Source organism: Panthera onca, chromosome E2 (genome assembly GCF_046562875.1).
Source record: "Panthera onca isolate mPanOnc1 chromosome E2, mPanOnc1 haplotype 2, whole genome shotgun sequence".
Classification (NCBI taxonomy): Eukaryota; Metazoa; Chordata; class Mammalia; order Carnivora; family Felidae; genus Panthera; species Panthera onca.
In genome coordinates this window covers 47,163,940-47,181,002 of record NC_138353.1, presented here as the reverse complement: position 1 = coordinate 47,181,002, position 17,063 = coordinate 47,163,940, and the positions used below count along the sequence as shown (strand labels likewise).

Here is a 17,063-nt window from a genome sequence, read left to right as displayed (position 1 = left end):
CTACCTCCAAGGATTGCTACAAGAATTCAAAGAGAATACATGTAAACTTCTTGCGCAGTGCCACACACATTGTATCCAATAAATAAATGTTGGCCATAATGGTTGCCTACATAAACTATCCATAATAAATTAATTTTGAGCAAAAATAAGTTGCAGAATAACACAGTACTAATATTCATAAAGGTTTAAAATGTGTAAAAGAACCTATTCTTTAGAGATACAAAAATGCAGTAAGAGAGTAAGAATATGGATAAAATGAACATGTGAAACATGCATAAAGATCAACACTGTGGTACATCTGGGAGGGAGGGGAATATGATGAGGAACAGAGTAACACACAGAAGGCTTCAGCTATACTGGTGATGCTTTATTTCTGAGACTAGGTAGTGGATAATTGAGTACTTATTATTCTTCTTCATATATTTTATGTCTGAAATGTTTCATATTAAAAACTAAATTCAAATATATCTAATCCATGTAGCGAATGCTGTAGAATATATAACCTGGAAAACACAACCTACTTGCTCTTATTACAAGGTTGAGGATTTCCTTATTTTAAGAGTTTTTACTTGCCTTTCAAAATACTCGAAAACCACAAGATTCCTTAAAATACAGTAACTTAAGCATCTATTATTGCTAACAATAACAAATTATCCTTTTTTAAAAAATAAAGTATGAATATGATTATAGTGATGACTTAGCTAAACATAGCTGAGAATCTGAAACCTATTTTTATAACGTCATGCAGCAATATAGACAGCATCACATCAACCTACGAAAACATCCACTTTACTCTATTTGTAGGTTCTGATTTACAAATTAGAAAACTGAAAGGGAAACAGAGGAGGCTGGAGACCAGGGGACAGAAGCTGTTTTAGGGAAGAAGACGGACAGTCAACAAAATGTCATCTTACAGTAAGGTAAGAAACAGCAGCAGCAGCAAAGCAAAAAAATAAAACCTATATAGAGCAGAAACAAGTATCCAAACAGCATAGTAACAAGATTAATAAATTCTACAGATTTGCTATATAACATTGTGCCTACAGTTAACAATACTGTATTGTGCAACTGAAAATTTCAAGACAGATCTGCTTGTACTCTTTCCACAATTCTAAAAAGTTTGTGCCCTTTACATAATGGATTTTTTAAAGTTTTTTTTTTTTTTTTAAGCTTATTCATTTATTTTGAGAGACAGTGACAGCAAGGGGTGGGGGGGCCAAGAGCGAGCATTCCAAGCAGGTTCCAGCACTGTCAGTGCAGAGCCAGACACAGGGCTCAAACTCATGAACCCTGAGATCAGAACATGAGGGGAAGTCAGACACTTAACCAGCTGAGCCAACCAGGCGCCCCTACATCAGATTCTTACCCTGTAAAAAATTTTACGTGATTAATCAAAAAGAAACAGATCAGGAGTGCCCGGGTGGCTCAGTCGGTTAGGCGTCCGACTTAGGCTCAGGTCATGTTCTCACAGTTAGTGGTTCAAGCCCCACGTCGGGCTCTGGGCTGACAGCTCAGAGCCTAGAGACTGTTTCGGATTCTGTGTCTCCCTCTCTCTGGCCCTCCCCCGCTCACGCTCTGTCTCACTCTCTCTCTCAAAAATAAATAAACATTAAAAATAAATAAATGAATAGAAACAGATCAAATCGCTGGTAAATCTCTGCCTTTGAGTTCCATAGTAATTACCTTAATTTATAATTTTTTACAAATCCAAAATTAAAATACTTACCTTAACATAGTTTATTTTTTTAATGTTTATTTATTTTTGAGAGAGAGAGAGAAAGAGACGCGCAGAGTACGAGTGGGGGAGGGGCAGAGAGAGAAGGAGACACAGAATTCAAACCAAGCTCCAGGCTGTCAGCACAGAGCCAGACGTGGGGCTTGAACTCACGAACCATGAGATCATGAACCAAGCCAACGTTAGATGCTTAACCGACTGAGCCACAGAGGCGCCCCTAAAATACTTACCTTAAATACACACACACACACACACACACACACACACACACAGCACAGTAATCTGAGCCTATTTAGTGTACTAGCAAAAAGGATTAAACTCTCCCCTAAAGTCTTAAAAGTATTAAATTACAAAGAGTACCATAATTATTTTACAAGACCCTGATTTATCAATAAATGGTTCAATAACATAACATTTAACATTTAATGTAGAGGTGGAAAAACCTGGATATAAAATTGTATCCTAACATCTAATTCTATACTGTAAATATGTGCATTAGGACTTTTATATACATTACATATAATTCATAATCCAATCCATAATACATTTATAATCCCATTATAGACTTTAAATATTGTGTATACCTCAATAAAGTCATTTTTTTTTTCTTTTTCTTAGAGTGGTTGTAGGAAATATAAAGGTTTTTTTTTTTTTTTTTTAAGTTTATTTATTTTTGAGAGAGTGCATGAGCAGGGGAGGGGCAGAGAGAGAGAGAGAAACACCGAATCCCAAGCGGGCTTTGCACTACCAGCACAAAGCCCAAAACAGGGCTCAAGTTCACCAACGAAGAGATCATGACCTGAGCCAAAACCAAGAGTCACTCAACTGAATGAGCCACCCAGGCGTCCTATAAAGTTGTGTTTTAAGACTAAAATGACAATTGAGTGAATAAAATAATAAAACTGTACCTGAGGAGTAACAATTTCTAAAATATAGAGTTCAGATACTATGTGCTCCTATTAATTTAACTACTTGACCCTTAAAAAGCTGAGAAAGATATGTCAAAGTCTACCACTATAATTGTGTTTATATCCATTTCTCCTTTTATATTATTTACATTTAGTATTTCAATGGTTTTATTCAATGCCTAAGTGTCCATATGTTTGACATTTGCATGGCTTGTACATTTTATAAAAATAAGATGTCCCTTTTGTTCTCAAATACTCATTAGGACAAGGATGGAAAAAGGACACAGAAAAATTAAAAGTCTGACTTGTTAAGATAAACAGATTGTAGATAAATGTATTTCATTAATGGTTTTTTAATACATAATGTTGAAAAATAACAAAAAGTGTGAAATTCATTTTTTAAGTTTCTACCCATAATGTAAACAAAGTGAGGTTTTGGAGCTTAAATTAATTACTTTATATACCCAAAGAGCAACCAAAATTATGAATGCTTACTATAGGAAAGAAACATTAAAGATAAAACAATGACTGCATATGTTCCAATTCTCCTAAAATTTATACCAAAATGGAGAAAATGGTTATTTTCCAAAATCTCCACAAACCTCTTTAGTTGATAAAGATTTTCATCCTACTGCAATACCAACTCCAGGCCATGATTACCTTTTTTTCTTTGAAAAGCCTATTTTTCCCAGTCAAATATAAGCTCCTAAAGACCAGATCTTGTTGATATTATTTATCCTTGTATTCCCATTACCTAAGAGTAGGAACTTGATAAATACTGCATTTAACTAAATTCTAAATGCTAGAAGCATCTTAGATAAAGAAAATGCATTTGTCCTTTCCAAAGCACACAAAGTAAAGAATGTGCACCAGCTACTTACCAACAGCAATGGGATAGGGACCAGGACTCAACCCAGTCCTCTATTCTACCCAGCTGAGTTAACTAAGCTGAACTCCCACTGTTTCTGAACTCCCACTACCTAGCTGTGAACTCTGAATCACCACCAGCCAACAGTTAAGAATATATAACCAAAAAGCTGGGGTTACTGCTGCTACATTGTCCTTCTTTCCCTAAACCTGAACCTATGTGAGCTCTAACCTAAAAAGAAATCTTAAATTAAAAGCAATTGTTCAATATTAAAATTACCTCCTTTTCTATCCAACACAAAAACTGTACTTGAAGTCTTTCTTGCTAAACAATAAGATACAAGAAATTAGATTTCAATTAACTTTGCCAGTGATTACCCTGTAACATCCGCTTTCTGAGTTCTTAAGTATGGCTAAGAACACTCCAGGGACTTAAGTTAATACAAGGCAAAACCCTCCAAAAGAAGTTACTGTGCTTTCTGTCCTGCATTCTCCATATGGCCTATATTTTTATATTTTTATATGCTCCACACAGAAGCCCTATTTCAGATTTTTATTGCATATGAATATCTGAATTGCTTTAATGCATTTACAACTTGCAAAACACTATGACCAAAGTAGTAAGAAAGCTTTCACCAAATTGATCAACAGTATTAATCTTTGATCACGCTTTTACTTTCCGATATATCTTACAGATACCAGCTGTCATTCATCTGACTTAACTAGGTTCTTTTCACCATCTTTGTGTTTTTGTGGTTTTCTTTCTTTTGCGTATTAGGCGACAGGGAAGGGGAGGCAGTGCAAGTCTATTTCCAAAGTATGAAGAAATGTGCTCATAGAAGGGAAATGTTCTACAGTGTGAAGAAAAGGGAAGAGAAGTGTTAGTACATCACTGTTTGAATAAGGGAGATTAAATCTGGGAGTAAGTATTTTGGTCACTACAGATGTAAACACCATTGTGGGACAGGGATAGTTCTTTCATCAGGTTTCACCATGGCCTAGAATGATGAAACGTTCAAGACCATTCAACTTTATACACTCTGGCTTCAGGCTCATAATGCAACTTTATGATTCTTAATCTTTTCAAGTATCTTGTCTCCCAAATTCCTTCAAGGGTGCCCTGGAAAGTAGACACAAAATCCAGAAGAAAGCACAGCCCCTTGTGAATTACAACATTGTTATTCTTTTTAAAAAATTTTTTTTAATGTTTATTTATTTTTGAGACAGAGCATGAGCAGGGAAGGGGCAGAGAGACAGGGAGACACAGAATGTGAAGCAGGCTCCAGGCTCTGAGCTGTCAGCACAGAGCCCGACGTGGGGCTCGAACTCACGAACTGTGAGATCATGACCCGAGCCGAAGTCGGACGCTTAACCGACGGAGCCACCCAGGCGCCCCCAATATTGTTATTCTAATTCACACATCACTGAGTCTGATTAGGCTAAATCATCCCTAGATGAAATACTAAAATGGACTTTCTCGATCTTCCAGGCTAAGGGAATGCTGTGAAATGTGTGACCACATCAAGATACCACCACACCCTGTCTAGGCAGCCAGCTGGCATTCCTCTAAGTCTTAAGTTCTATTCTCCCTAAAACGCCACAATAATTACAGCCATCCCCTTTAATTATCCATAACCAAAATTCACTGAAAATGAGAATTTAAAAACAGATGTATATAAATGCAAATATGCCTAATGAACAATTCAATTGCATTAAGATGCATGAAAATAAAGGCCAAATAAACAATAAACACAATCAATATCTAATTTGACACTGATAAAATAAAAAGCAAAATTTTACTCTCTCAACCTATTAGCAAAAGTGTCCCAAGGAGCCCACACTTATCAAAAATTGTCACAAAATTCTCAGAACAAAAATCTTGTTTTTTTTAAAAGATATGCCCCAGGGCACCTGGGTGGCTCAGTCACAGTTAAGCCTCTGACTATGGCTCAGGTCACAATCTTTGTGGGATTGAGCCCCATGTTGGGTTCCATGGTGACAGTGCTGAGCCTACTTGGGATTCTCTCTCTCTGTCCCTTCCCTTGCTCACATGCACGCGCTCTCTCTCAACATAAATAAACTTAAAAAAATAATAATAATAATAAAAGATATGCCCCAAAGGATATAATGTATGTTAAGGAAGGTAGATTTTCTGTGCCATGTAGAAATATACATGCCTTTTTAACTTCTGTACATTTTCTGCTGTATTTTAAATGAACATATATTACTTGAGCAATCAATTGTGCTTTGAAAAATCAAAGTACTAAAAATCATAATGGATTAGTAAAGCAAAACTGTAAACTTTCAAAATAACAAGATAACATCCATCCTGAAAAGACAAAGTCACATTTATCTAAAGGTCTTTTCTGCAGGATGACATTAGAAAGTTTACTAGAAAATTACTAGAAAATGATTTCACGCTAAGATAACAAAGCTTCCCTAGCATATTCTTCATAAATTCAAAGTTCTGTTCATTCTGGATACCAAGAAAGGGGGGGATAGGGATCTGGTCCACAGGAAATTAAAGGTCCATTTTTAACCAATGTTGCTGACATTAGTTAGAAATAGAGGGGGAAAGTCCCATTGACGATAGTGTCAAAAACTATAAAATATCTAGGAAAAAATTTAGCAAGAAAGGCATAAGAACTACATGAAGAAGACTATTAAATCTATGAAACCTTTACTGAAGGACCTAAAACTGAAACAGGATCTAAACAAATGGAAAGTCACAAGGAAAAATTATCATAATTAAAAATGTCAGGCCTCTCAAAATTAATATATGAATAATGCGATTCTGAACAGTAGATTTTTTGAGGTTTTGTGAACCCAAAGAATTATTTTTAATCAATAGATAAGAATAAATGTTCAAGAATAATCAAGAAAATAAAAAAGTACAGTGATAAATGCTTTTCTTTAAAAAAAAGTTTATTTATTTATTTTGAAAAAGAAAAAATGAACACAGGCACACAAGCGGAGGAGGAGTAGAGAGAGAGAGAATCCCAAGCAGGATCCACACTGTCAGCACAGAGCCCGACACAGGGCTCAAACTCACCAACTGTGAGATCATGACTTGAGCCGACACCAAGAGTCAGATGCTTAACTGACTGAATCACCCAGGAATCCCAGAGAGGGGCTTTTGTTTTTTTAATTTTTTTTAATGTGTATTTATTTTTGTCAGAGAGACAGAGCATGAGCAGGGAAGAGGCAGAGAGAGAGGGAGACACAGAATCCGAAGGAGGCTCCAGGCTCTGAGCTGTCCGCACAGAGCCTGACATGGGGCTCAAACTCACAGACCGTGAGATCATGACCTGAGCCGAAGCTGGACGCTCAACCGACTGAGCCACTCAGGCACCCCTAAAGAGGAGCTTTTCTTAACAGTGTAACTTTTTACAAATATATTATACTCAAAAAAGTAAAATAAAAAGAAAAGAGAAAAAAAGAACCAAAAGTGGAGCAAACATACATGGAAACTTATAAGATAGCATTTAATTCATTGGGGAAAGGATGGTTTATTTAGTCCTCATGCAGTTGTCTCTCTATATAAAGGAAAACCATATAAGACTCCCTGCTTCATATAAACGTTAATTCCAGATGAATAAATACATGTATTATACAACAAAGAATTAATATACCATAAGGTGTTCCTAGAAGATGAGGAAAAACAAAAGTAAACCAAGAAAATGCACAGAAAAGCGAAAAAGGAACCCGACATGAAAATTCTAAATAAAGGAAATCCAGATAGAAAAAAAAAAAAAGAAAAGAAAAAAACAAAAAAGCAGAGGCTAGCTCGAATTATGGCCAGGAAAATTAAAATTAAGACAAACAGAGAGAGTAGTCATCATCTGGCAGACCAGTAAAAACTATTTACATCTAATGATGTGATGACATAGAAAGCCCACGGCTAGTGGAGGTAGAACTTATGACAACCTACTTAGAAAATAATCTGGCAATAAAAACATTTAAAGTATATTTCCTTTAACCCAGAAATCCTACCTCGGAGACTCTAGTCTGTAGAACTAAAAGTGGCAATAAATAAGGTGACATGTACAAGGATTTTATTGTATCACTGTTTGTATTAACAAAATCTAGAAACAACTTAAATATCCATAAGAAAATAGCCAAATAAGTTATGTATGGTACACATTCATACTATGAGACATAATAGGGACATTTAAAAAAACAAGATCAAATTATATTTACTGACCAGGATGTATTAAGAAAAGCTTGTTACAGAGTGATATAAAATATGATCTCCCTTTTATAAATACAAAGAATCCATATAGAAGTGCACATTTATGTTAGTATACACTGCACTTGACCAAACATGGAGGGAAATAATGAAGTATACCCATAACCTGGTTAAATGGCTGGGGACAAACACTGAAGAGAACGAATGAAATGATAACTTTAAATATGTTTTTAGATTTTTTTTCATCATAATGTACACCTATTATTTTATAAATTAAAAAGATTAAAAAAAAAACAAACCTTAGCATTATAAAAGTATATTATCCAAACAAGAGGGGAAAGACAACAAATCACTGAACTGTATCAACACATTTCCATTTGGGGAGTAAAGCCTGAAATGCTCAACTTACAATTAGTTTCTTTAGTATAATGCGTTACCATATTAAGAACTCAAAAGAAAGAAGATGGCGGGAAGTGTAGATTTATTTGCTGCCACTTGAAACTTTTGCAGAAGCAAGCTCCTGGATGCCTCCGTGCATTAAACATCTGACTCTCAATTTTAAGTCAGATCAAGATCTCAGGTCATGGGGTGCCTGGGTGGCTCAGTTGGTTAAGCATTCGACTTCAGCTCAGGTCATGATCTCACAGTTTGTGGGTTCAAGCCCTGTGTCCGGCTCTGTGCTGACGACTCAGAGCCTGATGCCTGCTTCGGATTCTGTGTCTCACTCTCTCTCTGCCCCTTCCCCCGCTCATGCTCTTTCTCTCTCAAAAATAAACATTAAAAATTTTAAAAAACAAACACAAGATCTCAGGTCATGAGATCAAGCCTCACGTTGGCTCCATGCTGGGCTTGGAGCCTGCTTAAGACTCTTTCACTCTGCCTCTACCCAACTAGCGCTATGCTCTCTCTCAAAAAAGAATCAGACTAAATCACAAAGAGAAAAGAGCAAGGTCAACTTCAGAATTAAAACATGTAAACGCTATTTTCCAGGGTACAGACACAAGGTTTTATACAGGTTTTTGCTTTTTTGTTTGTTTTTCTTTTAGAGAGAGAGTGAGCGCGTGAGCAGGGAAGGGGCAGAGGGAGAGACAATCTTAATTAAGCAGGTTCCATGCTCAGTGCAGAGCCGGGCTGAAGGCTCAACCCCACAACCCTGGGATCATGACCTGAGCCGAAAGAGTCCTACAAGAGTAGTCCTACAAGAGCCCTACACTCAACCTTTTGAGCCACCCAGGCATCCCTGTTTTCTAAACCTGAAAGTAAACTTCACTGGTATCAATTCTGTAAGTCACAAGTAAATGACCTGTAGTAGCTTCTCATAACTCAGGGCTCTGTTTTTGGCTCTGGCATTAACCAATCACCATATATTTGAGTACCCAAACAATTTTTCCATATTATTTTCATCCATAGCATCTATTCCACAAAGTAGCTACTAAGTGCCAGGCACTGTGCTATGTACTATGGATGTCATAAATTATATAGTTCTTGTCCTCTGAAAGCTCAAGAACAGGTAGACAATTCAAGTACTTTAAAGAAAGCACTATACTATACCCCTTTGCCAGGGGGCTGAGAGGAAAGAACAGGTTTACTAGGTGGAAGGGAGAAAAGAAAAACATTCCAGGTATAGGCATAACAGGTACAAAGAGAATGAAAATGAACGAACCTGAGTATTGAAGAAACAGTAAAAAGTTCAGTGTGTGTAGGGGTGCCTGGCCAGCTCAGTCCATAGAACACACAACTCTTGATCTTGGGGTCACTGAGTTCAATCAAGCCTCACACTGCATGTAAAGTTTACTTTTTAAAAAATTTTAAATAAAGTCCAATGTGTGTAAATAAAATAACACAACCAAATGCTAGTAAATGCTTCCTCATTCTACTTTCCTAAATAATCAACACGATTTATGAAGCTTTCATCATGGAATGTTTCTAAAGAAAATATAAAGCCCAACTTTCACTAGTAGAGACAAACACACATTTAAAAAACATCACACATATTGAGTACTATCAGAAAAAGAAATTCTTGGGGCGCCTGGGTGGCTCAGTCGGTTGAGCGTCCGACTTTGGCTCAGGTCATGATCTCACAGTTTGTGGGTTCGAGCCCTGCATCAGTGTCTGTGCTGACTGCTTGTTCAGAGCTTGGAGCCTGCTTCAGATTCTGTGTCTCCTTCCCTCTCTGTCGCTCCCCCGCTCACACTTTGTCTCACTCTGTTTCTCAAAAATAATGTAAAAAAATAAAAAGAAAAAGAAAAATACTAGGCAACAGAAATTAAAAAAAAAAAAAGAAAAAAGAAAAAGAAACTCTTCTCACAACAGCTTACTGTCAATAAATCATACCCAAAATCTCGTACCTACCAAGATACAGGCTACCTAAGTATTTTCAGTTAGTTTCCCCATTCACCTGAAACCAGTATTTTCACCGTATTTTAAAACTTTTCAAAAATTTCAAAAAGTGGGAAGAAAACCAAATCTTCTGTGCACACTTTAAAAAGGGATTAAAAAAAAATTAACTTCCCTTCCTTTTCTTCAGCTTAAAACGGAATAATTTCCCAATCGTGAGGATGAGTAATGAGCTTCACTAAACTGAGCTGTAAAAACACTAATGGAACTCTTTTGAGTTGTACCACTATATGATCATTTACTAAAGTTAGATCCTTTAACCCAATAGTGTACATCATCTATTCTAGATCAGTCTCATTTTTAACCCGAAGTTTTGTAAGGAGAGGAGTGCAAATATTTTACAGTTCCAAGGATCTAAGTTCATGTCTTTCTCATATTTGCTCTTCACAAAAATCATTAACGTTAATCTCAAAATCAAACAAGCTGAAAAGCCTAGAATGCTCAGTAAAACACATTACAATCAGCTACAAGAAAGCTACAGTGAGCAAAGCACCTGCCTATCAAGGTTACACTGTGACTTATTGCAGTGTAACAGAGAAAGGGGGTAAAAACTACTTGCCTTTAAGATGTCTTTCATTATTTATAAAGTACAAAGGTCACATGTTTTCTTCCTCTTTTAAAATACGTTGTTTTTTTTTTTGCTTTGAAGACTATTTTACACTGACAACATTTATAACGTCAATTTTCTCCAATTATCTAAGTAAACAAAAAATGCAAAACCTCCAAGTACCTAATGAAAAAGCACTTCTCATTTCCATCATATTATCTTAAATCTTGCTCTTATACAAAAGTGTTAGTTAATGCTGACTCAACAAGTTTGGCCAAGAGCAAGGTTGTGTTGTTGTTGTTTACTTCCGGACCCTTCAAACTTTGACAAGAGATTGTTTTTCTAGCAACCAAAATACATGCCAAATTAACTGTTTTGTGTTGCTCCTTCAAAGAAGAAAAAAAAAACCACCTTTCATGTATTTTCAAGGTAGAAATGAGTGCCTTCACGGATATAAAATTTTCTGCACAAAAAAGCAAATGAAAAAATCCTGATGCTTTTTGACAAAGATACAATTTTCAAAACCTGTAAGCCAAGATATATAAGAGCTTAGACATACCCATATGTTCTCTTAATTTTAAAATTAATTGTTACTTTAAATCTTATCCTGCATGAAAGAAATTGGATAAAACAAAGGGATGAAAGAATGCCAAAATTAAGACCTAAAAACAATTAATAAAGCTGAAAATGAATGAATTTTAAGCAACAAAAATAGCTAAACAAGTAGTTGCAGTTTACAGAAAAGGTAATAGTTTTAGATTCTCTGAAACTAAATCTAAGTAAAAGTTTTAAACTTTTGCTATCAATTAAAGTCCTGCTTTATACATAAAACTTTTTAATCCTCATCAAATGCAAATAAAGAGATTAAGCATTTTGAAAATCTGTTTTGGTATGTAGTTTTCTAATTCGATTTTTTTAATTAAAAATAATCTTTTGGAAAATACTCATTCAACTTTTTCAATATGTATAGAGTTTTTATAAATCACACAAAAAAATTGCACTTTTGTTTTTGTACATCACTGATTTCAAGACTACTTTTAAAATAAAGAGGGGGTGAAATATCACCAAGATATTTCTGACAATTTTTGTACGTTACAGTTTCACTCTAAAATTTACTCTCAAGGGGTGCCTGGCTGGCTCAGTCAATAGAACATTCAACTCTTGATGGCAAGGTCATGAGTTTGTTTAAGTTCCAACTTGGGTGTAGAGTGTACTAAAAAATGAATAAATAAAATTGTCTCAAATCTAGAACTGATAAGAGTGAAACAGATCAAAGAACAAGCAACTATACCCAAAAGAAAATGAATTGAAGTTCCCTAAACAATAATGTTAATTTCAAGTATGATCCCACAACCTTAGACAAAGTAGACATTCCAGTATGTGACCAATCAATAGTGCATTAAACAGCACTTTGCTTAGAATTTGTAAGGCAAAAAGACACTCCAATTGAATGCAAACCACCCAAGAATGAATGACGTTTGACTACCAATACATCATACCGCAAAATGAACGGAGTTAAGTAACACCTATTTGATAGCTCTTCTAATAACTTTGTTTTAAAAAGGTAAGTCAGAAATGCAATATTTCAGTAACTACAAAGGAGTACTTAGTAAATGAAAAAGCATTCCCTAGATTTCAGGGGGTTGACAGTTCCTTTAAACCAAAAGAGAAACTCCCTATCTTGACAGTAAATACACAAATACTAACATTTTTTAAGTCTCCTTAAAATAAATAAGAAGAACACTATTTACAATGAAAACAGTCAATCTTCTATGGAGACATCATATGACCAGTACAGGAATTTATCTACCTGATAAGAATAATGCACTTAGACACGGATTAGAAGTATTAAAAGATTTGATCCAAGTTCAAGTTACAATTTTATTTCACTTTTCTCTTCATCCCTCTGCAATGAGTCCATCAAGTTACAAATTTAAATTTCAGCAGTCACTAAGCTGTAATCACAAATTATTTCTCTTTCACAGATTAAAAAATCCAGGCTGAGATGAAACAGAGGCGATTCAATCACACTCGCCTAACCTGAAATGTAGGAAGTAATCAGTAAATTACTGTGAAATGCTTTTTATTCAAACATGCTATTTTGCAAACATACTTTAATAACAGCATGAAGGTAATGAGATTATGGATACCTGGAAAATCTGTACTTTTAAACCAAAAGTTAACGTGTATAGTCTGACAAGTATTACGGGAACGGTGGAAATGAATATTTAAAATTCAACTACCCCAGAAAATTCTAACACATGAAGTCAATCTCCGTATTTTTTAGAATCAGGTAACAAGTATCATTACCGTACAAAACACCTGCAAGTTGAGATCACTAACTCCTTCACTCGCTCCTCTCTTCTGTTAACTAATCCTTTCAGTCGCCAAAAAAGTTACTTCCCTTTCTACCTACGTCAAATTAAGATCCTTCTCAGGCAATTTCCATGCCCAGGGTTAAATATCACCAATACAAATACATAAGTTGTCAATAAGCACCAAATAACTAAGTATTCAGCACACGAAAGGAATTCACCAATGAAAAAACATGACACCTTCCTCCGTACCCTCCCCCCCAAAAAGCTATTTCATTAGCTTCACAAACATTTACTGCTGAAGTATACTCTGAGCGAGTGGTTCGATGGGTCTCCTTCACCAAACCCTAACTAGGAAACATAACCAATCGTCCGGACTCTTTCAGACAGTCAAGATGATTCGGAGAATTATTAGAAACTGACGTCCGCAGGATCAGGAGTTTGAGAGAAAGGTAAGCAGTGTACTCGCAGGTGAGTTGGGGGGGGGGGGGGGGGGAGGGAGGAAACCCTGAAAATCGGAAACGAAGTTGGTCGGAAGGTTAGAGAGAGGCAAGGCCGATGTCCGGTTCGGAGAGGACGCCACTGCAGGGCAGACAGCGATTAATTAAGCATTTGGAAGAGCTAAAGAGAGTTCTACGAAAGACCTGACCCGAGTACAAGATACAAGAACGCTGATATACCGCTCAAAGAAGACACGCGGGGGTGGGGCCCGCCCCGCTAACCCTGCTCCCTGAATGCTCCCTGAATGAACCCTCAAAAGAGAATCGAAGCCCGAGAAAGTCAATGGGTCCAAAGGAGGCCCGCACCGGCCGGGCAACGCCACAGCACAGAACGCAGAAGCGTGCAGAGCCTCCTGGTCTGAGGCCTCGGGTCGGCCCTCAAGAAAGTCGGAGCAGCCCCTGGGGCTCCGGGCCCCTCCTGGGCCAGCCTCTGTCCTCTCTTCTCACCCCCAAAAGCCTAGAACCGGACTCATGAGATTGACAGGAAGCTTCCGGCCGAGCGCTCCCGGCAGGCGCGGGGCAAAAGGAGCAATATGTCCTTAGCGCCGCGAGTGACACTCACCGGCCCGAAACCTCGAATGAAACCAGCAGCTCCGGGGGCGGCGGCAGCAGTGGCAGCAGGAACCGAACATCCAAAATGGCGGCTCCCTCGGCCTCACCACCGCTACTGCAGGCGGAAGGATCCTTTTAGGAAGGAGGGAGTTTTTAACTAACTTCAAATACTATCTCAAAAACTTTGGCCTCTATCTCCCTCTCCTAGTCGATTCCGTCTTCCCTAGACGTAACTTTTTGTGCCTCCGCTCTCCTACTACCCGAAAACTCGGACCCCACCGAGGACTATTTGCCAAGGAGGAGGTGACTGCTCCTAGCAGAGCGACGCACAGCGTAGCAAAGTACGGGGCGGTCACTGATGACGCGAGACGCTGCTGCCGAGTCACCGCTGCGAAGAGTCTGAGAGAGAAAAAGCCGGCCGACCCTGGAAGCCTACGAACTTTGGTTCCGCTTGCGGGGGAGGAGGAGGCTGAGCTACCAGGAAACCGCGGGGCCACCTGAAGAGAGCCGAGCTATCAAGGTATAGAAAGAAGTGGGTGAGGCGAGGCAGGTGGGGGCTGGGAATTAATACAGAAAAATCTCGAGCTGTTTCCAGTCGTGTTTGAAACTTTAGCTTTCTCTAGGCTAACTTCAGGAACATGCTCCAAGCGGTCTTGGAGTCTACAGTTTTATGGTATCTTTGCAAGGTGTTTTTTAGAGTTAGAGGATGATACAGAAGAATATATTTCAAACGCAGTACAACCGCTCAACGTCCTGCTTTGGATAATCATTTAAACTCTCAGGGCCTCAGTTTCCTCGTATGTAAAAACAAAGGATTTGGACTAGTGAACGCTAAAACTCTTTAAAGAGTGGGCTGTGTCTCCATAACCAATAACCTGAGCCAAAGACAGTCTACCCAGACATTACCTGGCTTGATAAATAATTATGAACACCTGACACAAATATTTTCCACGTGAACGGTGAAAAGAGTCGTGATATTTTGGGTCCTTTAAAGGAAAGGTGACCCACCTAAACTAAAATCCTTCACGTAGATTGGCGGCAAAGAAGTCCTGAAAGTGAATAAAGCACAGCACCTGGCGGGATGCCAAACAGAACTGAACTAACCAAATCTTAAGTTTAGGACCTGTCATAGGAGGTTGCTCTTTTTTCCTCAGACAGCCACTTTTTTGCAGAGATTTCAAAACATTTTACAAAAATTGAATTCAGGAGCACAATTTTGCTCTTGAACTATTCGGGCTTAACAAGTGACAAAGGCCAGGGGGTGTGATAAAGTAATTATCATTTACTATTATTAAACATTGATATCACATTGTTTATAAAAGCATCTTCCTATGTGTAACCCAGTGTGACCCTCCTACCAACCTCCTAAATCAGATTAGTCAAGGATAAGTAACTTAGTTTTACAAATAAGGAGACTGAGGCTCAGAGAAACTATTAATATAGAAACCCTCTCTCCCCCCTCCCCCACTCTGATTCAGCTATATGGTGCCACTTCCTGAATTAGAAAAGAGTATACACACACCCACACCAACTCCCACACTCAGGGTGGAATCAACCCAAATGGTCTGGGGAGCAGAAACCTCATGGAATTCAGTTGCCTCATCTCCCCCTCAATGCACTACTGTGCAGTGCAACCTTGGATCACACAGCTTGTAGGTAGTAGCATAAAACTAGAACGTAATGATGTTGCAAGGCATATTCCTCTGAAGTATAGCTAGACATGAACACATGCTAAAGAACAGTTTTGGACTCCCTTAAAAGTAAGGAATTTGCAGGTCACAAAGCAATTAAAGTATTTTGTTTGCAACATCACAAATATTTGTTTAGAGGTTGAATTTAAGTGTTTATACCACTGCAAACCACAAAAGAAAAATTAAACTATTCTTAAGAAAGAGGAAGGAACTTTTTTAGTACCGTGCCAAATGACAGAGCATTAAAGAGAATACGGCAGACATTATGAGATGTAAACCCCCTCCATGTTTCTTTTTTACTTTTATTACCTTTATAATTACCAAACTCCTCCTCCAATGAAACTAAAAAATAGGGGCGCCTGGGTGGCTCAGTTGGTTAAGCGTCCGACTTCAGCTCAGGTCATGATTTCACAGTTTGAGTTTGAGCCCTGCATCGGGCTCTGTGCTGACAGATCAGAGCCTGGAGCCTGCTTCGGATTCTGTGTCTCCCTCTCTCTCTGCCCCTAACCCACTCACATTCTGTCTCTGTCTCAAAAATAAATAAACATTAAAAAATTTTTTTTTAATTCAATAAAAGCAATTGACTTAATATATAGTGTGGACATCATTATCCTAAGAGGCTTGGTTTCCGTGGTTAGCATTTAAAGGTTAAGAAGACTGGGGCGCCTGGGTGGCTCAGTCAGTTAAGCGGCCGACTTCAGCTCAGGTCGTGATCTTGCAGTCCGTGAGTTCGAGCTACGCGTCGGGCTCTGTGCTGACAGCTCAGAGCCTGGAGTCTGTTTCTGTGTCTCCCTCTCTTTCTGCCCCTCCCCCATTCACGCTCTGTCTCTCTCTGCCTTTCAAAAATGAATAAGTGTTAAAAATTTTTTGAAAAAAAAAGTTTGGGAAGACTTACTTCCCATCTAATCAAGCATAATCTCTAGTTTCAGGTAGGTTACAGCACATCAATAAAATGGAGTACTATGCTGCTAATAAAAATGAAGCTATAGCTCTATCTTTATTATCATGGTATGACAGGTGTTTTTGAACATTACAAAATGGTTTTATAATACTATTGCAAAAAAGGCGTATATATACATAGAAAAAAAGTTGAAGGATAAAACTAAAATGCGAAAATGGTTATTTTTGGATGGTGGGATTATATAGGATTTGTATGTTATGATGTTTTGTTTTTGCAATGAGCATAATGTACATTTTGGGAAAAAAAGACTTACACTTTAAAAAAAAGTTTTTACAAAATAATGCAGTTTTATAGATCCAAATGTAAAGGAGATCTTTGTTTTTATTTCTTTATTTTAACGTTTATTTATAGTTTTGGTAAACTCTACACTCAGTGTGGGGCTCAAACTCATGACCCTGAGA

At 37.6% G+C, this 17,063-nt stretch overlaps 1 protein-coding gene and 1 long non-coding RNA gene across 2 annotated transcripts in view; one reads left to right on the top strand and one right to left on the bottom strand.

Annotated features, from left to right (window-relative positions):
* Positions 1 to 14,254, bottom strand: part of AP1G1 (adaptor related protein complex 1 subunit gamma 1) — a 76,729-nt gene extending 62,475 nt beyond the window's left edge. The window contains exon 1 of the mRNA XM_060650248.3: positions 14,021 to 14,254. The gene's annotated coding sequence lies outside the window, so the exon portion shown is untranslated. The remainder of the gene's footprint in view (positions 1 to 14,020) is intronic.
* Positions 14,255 to 14,300: 46 nt separating this feature from the next.
* Positions 14,301 to 17,063, top strand: part of LOC132690190 (uncharacterized) — a 28,339-nt gene continuing 25,576 nt past the window's right edge. The window contains exon 1 of the long non-coding RNA XR_009615300.2: positions 14,301 to 14,530. This is a non-coding gene — a long non-coding RNA (uncharacterized LOC132690190). The remainder of the gene's footprint in view (positions 14,531 to 17,063) is intronic.